This window comes from Branchiostoma belcheri, unplaced genomic scaffold (assembly GCF_001625305.1).
Source record: "Branchiostoma belcheri isolate BF01 breed outbred unplaced genomic scaffold, Haploidv18h27 scaffold469, whole genome shotgun sequence".
Lineage (NCBI taxonomy): Eukaryota > Metazoa > Chordata > Leptocardii > Amphioxiformes > Branchiostomatidae > Branchiostoma > Branchiostoma belcheri.
The window spans coordinates 23,485-38,382 of record NW_017804097.1 but is presented as its reverse complement, the minus strand read 5'-3'; the positions used below and the strand labels follow the sequence as shown (position 1 = coordinate 38,382).

The 14,898-nt window shown below is 40.8% G+C and overlaps 1 pseudogene; it reads left to right on the top strand.

The window, feature by feature from the left end:
* The window catches only part of LOC109479102, a 43,173-nt pseudogene that overhangs the window by 7,142 nt on the left and 21,133 nt on the right, over positions 1 to 14,898 (top strand).

The window sequence follows — 14,898 nt, the reverse complement described above, 5'->3', positions numbered from 1 at the left end:
ATTCTGCAGCACGGAAGTCTCATTTAGACGATCATCTCACAAAACACACCGGTGAGAAACCCTACATGTGTGGGGAGTGTGGGCACAGGACAGCTGACAGGTCCAACTTATCCCGACATTTGAGAACCCATACAGGAGAAAAACCCTACAAGTGTGACCAGTGTGACTATTCTGCAGCACAGAAAGTCTCTTTAGATGAACATAAAGCAAAACACACCGGTGAGAAACCCTACATGTGTGAGGAGTGTGGATACAGGACAGGTGACAGGTCCAGCTTATCCCGACATATGAGAGTCCCATATAGGAGAAAAACCCTACAAATGTGACCAGTGTAACTATTCTGTAGCCTCCAGGGCTGCCCTATCCCGACATATCGGAATTCATGCAGAGTCAAAACAAGGCAAAAAAACAACTTCGACCCAATTCTAGCACGTACGAAGCGCTACTCCAAGAGCCCCTTGCCCTATATAGTAAAACTCCTAAATGAGTTAACGTAAACAAATAATGTATTGTCTTTTATGATGTATATGTAGAGGTCGCCACTCAATTTTATGTATGAATTCTTAGCTAGCAGAATATTTTAAAGTTGTTAAGGTGGACACTGATGTAAGGAAACATGCAATTCAGCCTCCGGGCTGCAAAATGTTTTTAATCAATAAATCAGTCATCAACTGTGACCATCTCGTAGTGACATTTTGTACGTAGAATCTTAACTATAGCTCCTCTACCTCGATACTGATTATATAGCACACATTGATAGACAAATAGTAGTTATTCCCTCATGATGTATAATATGTCCTTGAACATGTTTCCTTCTGTGTTCCTTTTTTCCTTGGATGGAATATTGTCAGAGGTGGTGAGTTGATCATAAAACACAGAAATCAAGATTCAGGCCAAACAGTTTGGCGTGACATTTATTACCTTAAATTATCTCTTTAAAGTAGATCAGAAACAAAAGTCAGACGCGTGTTACGTTGTAAGGTGGTCGGTTTAAAACGCAGAACGTTGACATTATGAGGAAAACGTAACGTGCCAACTGACATCAAATGTACAATGTGGGTAATCAGGCACACAACTTTACCTTTGACCCACTCGGCGTTCACCTCTGACCTCGCGAGACGGCAGAAGGACAAAGCTGCCCGAGTTCCGGTTTACGTGAAGAGAAAAACCGTCATAGGAAGCAGGTAAGTCTTAAAAACGAACAGAAAAGTATTCTAATGTTGAGGGGAATAGTTTAAGACCATTTCTGTGGAAGAAGAACCGCAGTAGGATGATAATTTGTAGGCATTTTCGGGATGTGAATATCGTTGAATTGAAGGGGGAGGGGGGCGAAACCAAACATACGTTCGACCGTCGCCACTTACATGTACGTCGATTTGTATCAGGCAAAGTGGCCTTTTTAGAGTACGTGAAATTATATGGAAATGTTAATTGTATTGTAAAGAATCGCACAAGGCGTACATTACAAAATCTAAAAACGCGTAGAACTGATTTGTGAAAACAGTAAATAGAGAAGCCTGGTGACCAAACCTATAGGCTATACTGCCGACTCTCTTTCCAGCCTAGCAAATGGAGTCATTTTACCCATTGTTCGTAGTCGTAGAAGTAATCAATAATATGTATAAACGTTTTAAGAGATTGGTGGTGTGAGTGATTGATTGTAAGATCTCACAAATTATGATTTTGGAACAACATAGAAGCAAATTTAATCAAATGCGAGAAAGACAACACGTCAGAATTATGTTGGGTTACGTTGTAATGCATTACGTTAAAATTGTAAAGCTTGGTGAAGTTAGAATTTTTTAAAACTTGTTTTCTATAAATTCTATTTCATCATTGACAGCTTATAACGCTTAATCTGTATAATTTCATTTTTTCGTTAGGCTGAACATGGCAACGGCAGGACACGGGTCTCCCACCGGAGTTGGTCAGAACTGCTGTGATGGGTCTCCCACCGGGGTTTCCCAGGTCAACTGTGACAGCAAACCAAGCAATGTTCAAGACCAGGCGGCAGCACAAGTCAACTTGGATAACGCTGGTGAGAAACCCTACATGTGTGGGGAGTGTGGGTACAGGGCAGCTAAAAAGTCTAACTTATCCCAACACATGAGAACGCATACAGGAGAAAAACCGTACAAGTGTGACCAGTGTGACTATTCTGCAGCACATCAAATTAGTTTGGACCAACATCTAGCAAAACACACCGGTGAGAAACCCTACATGTGTGGGGAGTGTGGGTACAGGGCAGCTAAAAAGTCACACTTATCCCAACATATGAGAACCCATACAGGTGAAAAACCCTACCAGTGTGACCAGTGTGACTATTCTACAGCATGGAAATATGCTTTGGACCAACATCTGGCAATGCATGCTGGTGACAAACCCTACATGTGTGGGGAGTGTGGATACAGAACAGCTCATAGGTCCAACTTATCCCGACATATGAGAACCCATACAGGAGAAAAACCCTACAAGTGTGACCAGTGTGACTATTCTGCAGCACTGAAAGAGACCTTAGATAATCATAAAGCAAAACACACGGGTGAGAAACCCTACATGTGTGGGGAGTGTGGATACAGGACAACTTTCAAGTCTTACCTATCCGTACACATGAGAACTCATACAGGAGAAAAACCCTACAAGTGTCACCAGTGTGACTATTCTGCAGCACAGAAAGCTAATTTGGACACACGTCTAGAAATGCATACCGGTGAGAAACCCTACATGTGTGGGGAGTGTGGGTACAGGGCGGCTTATAAGTCTATCTTATCCCTACATATGAGAACCCACACAGGAGAAAAACCCTACAAGTGTGACCAGTGTGACTATTCTGCAGCAAGGAAATCTTCTTTAAACCTACATCTAGCAAATCACACCGGTGAGAAATCCTACATGTGTGGGGAGTGTGGGTACAGAACATCTAAAAAGTCTCACTTATCCCTACATATGAGAACCCATACAGGAGAAAAACCCTACAAGTGTGACCAGTGTGACTATTCTGCAGCACAGAAATCTGCTTTGGACAAACATCTAGCAAAACACACCTGTGAGAAACCCTACATGTGTGGGGAGTGTGGGTACAGGGCAACTCTGAAGTCTACCTTATCCCAACACATGAGAACCCACACAGGAGAAAAACCCTACAAATGTGACCAGTGCGACTATTCTGCTGCACAGAAAACTCATTTAGACCGACATCTAGCAAAACACGCTGGTGAGAAACCCTACATGTGTGGGGAGTGTGGGTACAGGGCAACTCAAAAGTCTACCTTATCCCGACATATGAGAACCCATACAGAAGAAGAACCCTACAAGTGTGACCAGTGTGACTATTCTGCTGCACACAAGTCCTCTTTGGATTTACATCTAGCAAAACACACCGGTGAGAAACCCTACATGTGTGGGGAGTGTGGGTACAGGACAGCTGACAAGTCTGACTTATCCCAACATATGAGAACCCATACGGTAGGAAAACCCTACAAGTGTGACCAGTGTAGCTATTCTGCAGCCTCTAATGCTATCTTATCTCGACATATAAAAATCCACACGGAGGCACCAAGTCTGCAACTGTGACCATCTCGTAGTGACATTTAGGACGCACAGTCTGCTGTTAACTACAGTTTCTCTACTTAATATTTTGAAACGAATCTTAAAGCCACTCTATGTAGTTTTTGGACAATACAAAAAGTATATTTTTCATTCTTTTCTTTACATAGTACATTGACTTAACCCTTTAGTATTCCAAAATTATACTCCGCAACAAAAAATACAACATCCTTGCTCCTTATAAGCTTAGAAAACTGTGAATGATCTTCTATTCAACCTCTGGCCACACCAGGCCACACCGTACATATGGTATTGCCCACTGCCAGTGGTTTGACCTACATCCCAGTGGGGTGTCAGTTGATAGCTTACCAGTTTCTGAAATACCTAATCGTTTACCAGATCTTTTATCTCTTTTGAAGGGATTATGACCACAGTTTATTCATGCCCAACAAAATACTCCAAGTTGATGATTATATTCCACCTCATGTGAAAGATATGAGTTTTTTCTAAGGAGACTCTCACATCTTGTGACATGTGCCCCTGTCTATCAAGCCTGGCATGCCCGGGCCAATTAGCCACCCCAGGGGGGCAACCCCTGTATGTTGTTGTTGTCCTGAGCAAACCGGTGCCACCGGGAACCCAACAAGGACTGTTTGAACGGACAAAATATACGTAAAAAATGTGAAATAATGACACAAATGTGTTGAAAAGTGATAGTAACTGTTAATAATACCAAAATTTAGTATAATTAGAATATTTCAAATTTTTGCGAAAAAAAATACATAGAGTGCCTTTAAGGATATATGACAGTTATGTTCATTAAGATTTAGGCTGAATATTCTGTAAGAATTCATGATGTTTGCAAGTAGGCAAATGTTTTTCCCAAGAAAAAGCCCTATACTTCTGCACTCTAATATCTAATTAAGTTTTGGCTATAATTTAGGTACAAGAATAAGTCTTAGTTCAGCTTAGTAGCCCATATACTTTGTTGTAATATCAGATATGAAAATCAGAAAATCTATTTTAGCTATCTAGAATTGTAGAGTGAGAATAGTAAGCTTTTTAGTATAGATTGGGTAATGTACATATACATAATCAGTAATTAACATCGGTAAGTGTTTGTACACAGTAGTTGAAGCTGAAAGGTAGACATTAGTGCTGTGCTTGTACACAGTAGTTGGAATGTAGACGTTAGTGTTGTGTGTGTACGAGCTTAGATTTCCTGTGTATCTACTAGTAGTTCCTGTCACGAAGTGTTTGCCTATATGTCCTACAAACACAATTATATCTTGTGACTATCAACTCTTAAAACTACTAGGATTTGTATAAATAAACCCAAAAGCTAATAGCATTGATTTGTATCAGTGTAAAATGACTGATGTGCTTCAGTTTCCAAAGTAGGAAGTCATTTTACGCAATTGAAAAGGTAGGCGATAGGTTGTATACAAGTAAATTTCCTATTTTGTGTTTTTTTTTCGAAGATGTATCTAGATCTACAGATATTTTGCACTGACATAATTAAATCGTGTAATACCTTGAACATAAAGTTTCCTTCTGTGTTGCTTTTTTTTTTCCTTGGATGAAATATTGTCCGAGGTGGTGAGTTGATCATAAAACACAGAAATCAAGATTCAGACCAAACAGTTTGGCTTGACATTCATTCCCTAAATTATCTCTTTTAAAGTAGATCAGAAACAAAAGTCAGTCGCGTGTTACGTTGTAAGGTGGTCGGTTTGAAACGCAGAACGTTGACATTATGAGGAAAACGTAACGTGCCAACTGATGTCAAATGTACAATGTGGGTAATCAGGTCCACAATTTCACCTTTGACCCACTTGGCGTTCACCTCTGACCTCACGAGGCGACAGAAGGACAAAGCTGCCCGAGTTCCGGTTTACGTGAAGAGAAAAACCATCATAGGAAGCAGGTAAGGCTTAGAAACGGACAGAAAAGTATTGTAATGTTGAGGGGAATAGTTTAAGACCATTTTTGTGGGAGAAGAACCGCAGTAGGCCGATAATTTGTAGGCATTTTCGGGATGTGAATGAGGGAGGGGGGCGAAACCAAACATACGTCGACCCTCGCCACTTACATATACGTCGATTTGCATCAGGCAAAGTGGCCTTTTTAGAGTACGTGAAATTATATAGAAATGTTAATTGTATTGTAAAGAATCGCACAATGCGTACATTACAAAATCTAGAAACGCGTAGAACTGATTTGTAAAAACAGTAAATAGAGAAGCCTGGTGACCAAACCTATAGGCTATACTGCCGACTCTCTTTCCAGCCTAGCGAATGGAGTCATTCTACCCATTGTTCGTAGTCGTAAAAGTAATAAATAATGTGATATATAATGATTTGAGCACGCTCGGTGGTGTGAGTGAGTGATTGTAAGATCTCACAAATTATGATTTTGGAACAACATAGAAGCAAATTTATTCAAATGCGAGAAAGACAACACGTCAGAATTATGTTGGGTTACGTTGTCATGCATTAGGTTAAAATTGTAAAGCTTGGTGAAGTTAGAATTCTTTAAAGCTTGTTTTCTGTAAATTCTATCTTATCATTGACAGCTTATAACGCTTAATCTGTATAATTTCTTCATTTTCTTTGTTAGGTTGAACATGGCAATGGCAGGACATGGGTCTCCCATCGGAGTTGGTCAGAACGGCTGTGATTGGTCTCCCACCGGGGTTTCCCAGGTCGACGGTGACAGCAAATCAAGCAATGCTGAAGACCAGGCGGCAGCACAAGTCAACTTGGATAACGCTAGTGAGAAACCCTACATGTGTGGAGAGTGTGGATACAGGACAGCTGTGAGGTCCAGCTTATCCCGACATATGAGAACTCATACAGGAGAAAAACCCTACAAGTGTGACCAGTGTAGCTATTCTGCAGCACAGAAAGGCACCGTAAAGGACCATAAAGCAACACACACCGGTGAGAAACCCTACATGTGTGGGGAGTGTGGGTACAGGACAACTACCAAGTTTAACTTATCCCGACATATGAGAACCCATACAGGAGAAAAACCCTACAAGTGCGACCAGTGTGACTATTCTGCAGCACAGAAATCTGATTTGGACAAACATCTAGCAAAACATACTGGCGAGAAACCCTACATGTGTGGGGAGTGTGGGTACAGGGCAACTCAAAAGTCTAACTTATCCCAACATATGAGAACCCATATAGGAGAAAAACCCTACAAGTGTGACCAGTGTAGCTATTCTGCAACCTCTAAGACTGCCCTAACTCGACATAAAAGAATTCACACGGAGGCACCAACTATGCAACTGTGACCATCTCGTAGTGACATTTAATGTGCATAATCTATCTTCTCTTAAGTATAGTTTTTCTATCTTCAGACTATATGTAGCGTACGGATACAGCACAATAATTTTGAAACTATTTAGGCTAACTACATAATTTATTATAAGATATGCTACTAATATTTCCAAATATGCAAGTTTTCTTTGACGAAATGTCGTAGGCACTTTTGTCCACTGCAATTTTAATCACTGTAAAACTGTGGTTTGGTTACAAGAATAATTCTTAGCCAGACAAATATACTTTCTTTAACTATCAATCATATATTTTGGAAACGAATCCATCATTTGATAACCAGATTTGTAATTTTTGAACAGTAAACTTAATTTGTGGTAGAACACCGAAATTTGTTGGTATTGATTGGATAATGTAAATGTACAGTACTTAACATCTGTAAGTGATTGTAAACTGTAGTTGAAAGGTAGAAGTTAATGTTGAGTTTGTTTGAAATGAAGCCATTGAAGGAGCTTCAATTTCTTGTTAGTAGTTCTTTTTGTCTAAGTGTTTGCCTGTATGTCTTACAGACACAATAATATCTTTTGACTAACATATACTCAGGAAACTAGCGTTTGGTTTGTAGTAAAACCTTTATGCTAATTAGCATCGGTGTAAAATGACCGACTTGCTTCAGTTTCCCTTAGCGGGAAGTATTTTACAGTTGTGAAAACATAGCCGTTATGTTGTATATGCGTTCAAGTTCCTGTTTGTTTTGTATTACTTGTATCTATAGAAATTTTCCGATACCACAATTAAATCGTTATGTACCTTGAACATAATGTTTCCTTCTGTGTTGCCTTTTTTTCCTTGGATGGAATATTGTCAGAGTTGGTGAGTTGATCATAAAACACAGAAATCAAGATTCAGACCAAACAGTTTGGCTTGGCATTTATTCCCTTAAAATATCTCTTTTAAAGTAGATCAGAAACAAACGTCAGACGCTTGTTACGTTGTTAACGTGGTCGGTTTTAAACAAGGAACGTTGACATTATGAGGAAAATGTAACGTGCCAACTGACGTCAAATTTACTACATGGGTAATCAGGCCGACAATTTCACCCTTGACCCAGATCAAGTTAACCTCTGACTTCACAAGACGACAGAAGGACAAAGCTGCCCGAGTTCCGGTTTACGTGAAGAGAAAAACCGTCATAGGAAGCAGGTAAGGCTTGGAAATGGACAGAAAAGTATTCTAATGTTGAGGGGAATAGTTTAAGACTATTTCTGTGGAAGAAGAACCGCAGTAGGATGATAATTTGTAGGCATTTTCGGGATGTGAATATCGTTGAATTAAAGGGGGAGGGGGGCGAAATCAAACATACGTTGGACCCTCGCCACTTACATGTACGTCGATTTGCATCAGGCAAAGTGGCCTTTTTAGAGTACGTGAAATTATATGGAAATGTTAATTGTATTGTTAAGAATCGCACAAGGCGTACATTACAAAATCTAGAAACGCGTAGAACTGATTTGTAAAAACAGTAAATAGAGAAGCCTGGTGACCAAACCTATAGGCTATACTGCCGACTCTCTTTCCAGCCTAGCGAATGGAGTCATTTTACCCATTGTTCGTAGTCGTAGAAGTAATAAATGATATGATATAAAATGTTTTAAGAGATTGGTGGTGTGAGTGAGTGATTGTAAGATCTCAAATTATGATTTTGTAACAACATAGAAGCAAATTTATTCAAATGCGAGAAAGACAACACGTTAGAATTTTGTTGGGTTACGTTGTAATGCATTTGGTTAAAATTGTAAAGCTTGGTGAAGTCAGAATTCTTTGAAGCTTGTTTTCTATCAATTCTATTTTATCATTGACAGCTTATAACGCTTAATCTGTATAATTTCTTCGTTTTTTTTTTGTCATCAGGGTAAACATGGCAATGGCAGGACACGGGTCTCCCACCGGAGTTGGTCAGAACTGCTGTGGTGGGTCTCCCACCGGGGTTTCCCAGGTCGACTGTGACAGCAAAACAAGCAATGCTGAAGACCAGGCAGCAGCACAAGTCATCTTGAATAACGCTGGTGAGAAACCCTACATGTGTGGGGAGTGTGGGTACAGGACAGCTAAACAGTCTGACTTATCCCGACATATGAGAACCCATACAGGAGAAAAACCCTACAAGTGTGACCAGTGTGACTATTCTGCTGCACAGAAAGCTCATTTGGACAATCATCTAGCAAAACACACCGGTCAAAACCCCTACATGTGTGGGGAGTGTGGGTACAGGACAGGCCATAAGACACACTTATCCCGGCATATGAGAACCCATACAGGAGAAAAACCCTACAAGTGTGACCAGTGTGACTATTCTGCTGCACAGAAAGCTAATTTGGACAGACATCTAGAAATACATGCTGGTGCGAAACCCTACATGTGTGAGGAATGTGGATACAGGGCAACTGTTAAGACTACCTTATCCAGACATATTAGAACTCATACAGGAGAAAAACCCTACAAATGTGACCAGTGTGACTATTCTGCAGCTCAGAAATCAGACTTGGACAAACATATGGTAAAACACACCGGTGAGAAACCCTACATGTGTGGGGAGTGTGGGTACAGGGCAGCTAAAACATCCCACCTTACCCAGCATATGAGAATCCATACAGGAGAAAAACCCTACAAGTGTGACCAGTGTGACTATTCTGCAGCACGGAAATTTCATTTAGACCAACATCTAGCAAAACACACTGGTGAGAAACCCTACATGTGTGGGAAGTGTGGGTACAGGACAACTCAAAAGTCTAACTTATCCCAACATATGAGAACCCATACAGGAGAAAAACCCTACAAGTGTGACCAGTGTGACTATTCTGCAGCACAGAAAGACACCTTAAATAATCATAAAGCAACACACACCGGTGAGAAACCCTACATGTGTGGGGAGTGTGGGTACAGAACAACTCAGAGGTCTGCCTTATCCCGACATATGAGAACCCATACGGTAGAAAAACCCTACAAGTGTGACCAGTGTAGCTATTCTGCAGCCTCTAATGCTATCCTATCTCGACATATGAAAATTCACACAGAGGCACCAAGTCTGCAACTGTGACCATCTCGTAGTGACATTTAGTACGCACAGTCTGCTGTTAACTACAGTTTCTCTACTTAATATTTTGATACGAATCTTAAGGGTATTTGACAGTTATGTTCATTAAGATTTAGGCTGAATATTCTGTAAGAATTCATGATGTTTGCAAGTAGGCAAAGGTTTTTCCCAAGAAAAGCCCTATACTTGTTTACTTTAATATCTAATTAAGTTATGGCTATAATTTAGGTACAAGAATAAGTCTTAGTTTCGCTTAGTAGCCCATATACTTTGTTGTTATATCAGATATCAAAATCTATTTTAGCTATCTAGAATTGTAGAGTGAGAATAGTAAGCGTTATAGTATTGATTGAATAATTTACATATACATAATCAATACTTAGCATCGGTAAGTGTTTGTACACAGTAGTAGAAGCTGAAAGGTAGACATTAGTGCTGTGTTTGTACACAGTAGTTGGAATGTAGACGTTAGTGTCTTGTGTGTACGAGCTTAGATTTCCTGTGTATCTACTACTAGTTCCTGTCACGAAGTGTTTGCCTATATGTCCTACAAACACGATTATATCTTTTGACTAATATATACTCTTTAAACTACTAGGATTTGTTAGGACAAAACCCAAAAACTAATGGTTAATGATTTGTATTAGTGTAAAATGACTGATGTGCTTCAGTTTCCAAAGTAGAAAGTAATTTTACGCCAGTGAAAAGGTAGACGATAGGTTGTATACAAGTAAATTTCCAGTTTTGTAGTTGTTGTTTCTTCGAAGATGTATCTAGATCTAGATATTTTCCACTGACATTATTAAATTGTGTAGTACCTTGAACATAATGTTTCATTCTGTGTTGCATTTTTTTCCTTGGATGAAATATTGTCAGAGGTGGTGAGTTGATCATAAAACACAGAAATCAAGATTCAGACCAAACAGTTTGGCTTGGCATTTATTCCCTTAAAATATCTCTTTTAAAAGTAGATTAGAAACAAAAGTCAGACGCTTGTTACGTTGTTAACGTGGTCGGTTTGAAACGCAGAACGTTGACATCATGAGGAAAACGTAACGTGCCAACTGACATCAAATGTACTACATGGGTAATCAGGTTAACAAATTTCACCTTTGACCCAAAGTGTATTCACCTCTGACCTCACGAGACGACAGAAGGACAAAGCTGCCCGAGTTCCGGTTTACGTGAAGAGAAAAACCGTCATAGGAAGCAGGTAAGGCTTAGAAACGGGCAGAAAAGTATTCTAATGTTGAGGGGAATAGTTTAAGACCATTTCTGTGGAAGAAGAACCGCAGTAGGATGATAATTTGTAGGCATTTTCGGGATGTGAATATCGTTGAATTAAAGGGGGAGGAGGGCGAAACCTAACATACGTTCGACCCTCGCCACTTACATGTACGTCGATTTGCATCAGGCAAAGTGGCCTTTTTAGAGTACGTGAAATTATATAGAAATTTTAATTGTATTGTAAAGAATCGCACAAGGCGTACATTACAAAATCTAGAAACGCGTAGAACTGATTTGTAAGAACAGTAAATAGAGAAGCCTGGTGACCAAACCTATAGGCTATACTGCCGACTCTCTTTCCAGCCTAGCGAATGGAGTCATTTTACCCATTGTTCGTAGTCGTAGAATTAATATATAACATGATATAGAATATTTTAAGAGATTGGTGGTGTGAGTGATTGATTGTAACTTGTAAGATCTCACAAATTATGATTTTGGAACAACATAGAAGCAAATTTATTCAAATGCGAGAAAGACAACACGTCAGAATTATGTTGGGTTACGTTGTAATGCATTAGGTTAAAATTGTAAAGCTTGGTAAAGTTAGAATTTTTTAAATCTTGTTTTCTATGAATTCTATTTTATCATTGACAGCTTATAGCGCTTAATCTGTATAATTTCTTTGTTTTTTTAGCTAGGCTGAACATGGCAATGGCAGGACATGGGTCTCCCACCGGAGTTGGTCAGAACTGCTGTGATGGGTCTCCCACCGGGGTTCCCCAGGTCGACTGTGACGGCAAAACAAGCAATGTTGAAGACCAGGCGGCAGCACAACAAGTCAACTTGAATAACGCTGCTAAGAAACCCTACTTGTGTGGGGAGTGTGGGTACAGGGCGGCTAGAAAGTCTCACTTATCCCAACATATGAGAATCCATACAGGAGAAAAACCCTACAAGTGTGACCAGTGTGACTATTCTGCAGCAGTAAAATCCTCTTTGGACCAGCATGTAGCAAAGCACACTGGTGAGAAACCCTACATGTGTGGGGAGTGTGGATACAGGACAGCTAAAAAGTCCCACTTATCCGAACATATGAGAACCCATACAGGAGAAAACCCCTATAAGTGTGACCATTGTGGCTATTCTGCAGCACACAAGTCCTCTTTGGACATAATCAAGCAAAACACACCGGTGAGAAACCCTACATGTGTGGGGAGTGTGGATACAGGACAGATAAAAAGTCTCACTTATCCGAGCATATGAGAACCCATACAGGAGAAAAACCCTACAAGTGTGACCAGTGTGACTATTCTGCAGCACAGAAAGGCACCTTAGATAATCAAAAGCAACACACACCGGTGAGAAACCCTACATGTGTGGGGAGTGTGGGTACAGGACAGGTGACAGGTCCAGCTTATCCCGACATATGAGAACCCATACTGGAGAAAAACCCTACAAGTGTGACCAGTGTGACTATTCTGCAACACAGAAAGCACTTTAGACCAACATGTAGCAACACACACCGGTGAGAAACCCTACATGTGTGGGGAGTGTGGATACAGGGCAGCTAAAAAGTCTCACTTATCCGAACATATGAGAACCCATACAGGAGAAAAACCCTACGAGTGTGACCAGTGTGACTATTCGGGAGGCACTAAGACTGCCCTAACTCGACATAAAAGAATTCACACGGAGGCACCAACTCTGGAACTGTGACCATCTCGTAGAGTTTCTCTCCATTTATACAAAAAGTAGACAAACAAGTTTTTGTATATCCTTTTTTTTAACATCTTCAACAAACTAGTGCCGATTCATAACTGCCACAAAAGGCCATCATGTTCCGAATTGTCGTAAGGCGACTATGTATTAGTACATACAAATTCACAATACTAGCTTTGTATTTTTGTTGTTTAGCAGCATTTTTTGCAGTATTCTCCAGCGCGCACAAGTTTGGGGGGTCTGTAGAGGATGTCATCTATATAAGTCAGTGTGGCCTAAGTTAAATACACAATGTCATGTGGCTTCTTACATTTTGTAAGATACAACTGGAGATACAACTCTGCGGCGTGTACATTTCACTCGCTATTGTGTTGACAACAATATACGGTAAGAGTAACTTAACCGTCACGGCACGAAAAGTGGTATTTAAGCACGCTTATACGCAGCGTAAAGGCGGCGTTTCTTCCCACTTTCCGCACCTTTACGACCCCTAAACGTGCACGTAAAGGTTGCCTTAACGTGGACTTTCCGGAAGTTCGGAAAGGGCATTTATTTTCCCACTTTCACGGCGCCTTTCCGCGACTTGCAGATGCTTAAAGGCGTAGTTAAGCACTCTCTTTCCGTGTCCTTTACCGCGAATCCTTCACGGAAAGCATGCGTTTATTCCGACCTTTCCGTACTCTTTTGGATACCTTTATAATTTTTTTACGTCATGCAATTTAGGACGGAACGTGCACGGAAAGGATTCGTTTATTGTCGCCTTTCAGTAGTCTATTGGAGACCTTTAAAACTTCTTTCCGTCATGGTTTTCGGGTTTTGCAGTACGCTTAAAGGTGTCATAAAGTAACCTTAACGTGTGTGTAATATTGACGTTTATTTTGCTTTATTTGTGCGTTTATTTGCCGTTAATGAACAGTAAATTTCTGTGCCAGGGCTAGCCTTTCCTGCCTTGGTAGATTGGCTGGATCGGGCCGTCGGTAGCCTAGATGCCAAAGTCAAAGCACACTAGACCCAAAGTTATTTTTTGTGTGCACACCTAGTATGCCATGGGTCTTGCATCCAGGCTAGGCCGTCGGGGGAGTTACTGCCCGAGCGGCAAACTTCCCTCGGGGTGCTTAACTCCCCCGTAGCGCTCATGTAGATCGGCGGGCATACCGCCATGTTCCGCCGACAGGGACTGGCTGAAGGCCCGATCCAGACTGGCTACCAGGGCAGGCTTTTCTTTGTTGTATCCGAGTGCACTATTCTGATTCCAATTCCAGTGTCCATTTGCCCACTATTCCATGTGATATCGATGTGGTCACCACAAGAGGAATAATCCGATGACTTGTTCCCGTGATGGTTAGGTCGCGTTCTTGCTCAACTTCTAACTCTGTGCTGCTCCCGGTTAGGACGAAACAATACGGCCGTGATCTTCCCCTTCTGCGACGTGACATGTTCAATATCTCCAATCTACGCCATCCCACAGACTTGTACAGAATGGTATAGATTTGTCTTAGTCCCGTCGTGGCCACTTCTGGTGATAAAAGCAATGTCTTGGACACAACTTGCGGGTTCAAACGTGTCCAAACCTCCATCGAGTAGACGCACATCAAAATGACTACTGGTATATTTTCAGTAGATTTGAAAAACCCACTCTTGTCTATCATTGGGTAAAGCCCTGTCACATGACCTCCTCCTGGCAAACAGGGCGGAGATTCCCCAGACTGTCTTGTCATATGAATGGCGTTCGGGATTGTTCACGGGTTGGTAATGAATAAATTTACATTTGGAAAACAAAAAGGAACCTCGTTGTCTGAACACAACAAATAGGCTAAAGACACTAGAAATACTAGTAATGCCTGTGCATTCATAATTTTTTAACCGTTGAACTCTTGCTACAAAGAATATTCGGCATTTATAAAGAAGAAAACTTTGGGGCGGCAAAAAAGAAAGTAACTTAACAAATCATACAAGGAAGGGGGAAAGTTGGCGGAAAGCTTTTATAGAAGAAGGAAAGAAACCGCATGCTTTCGGAAAGCGACGTAT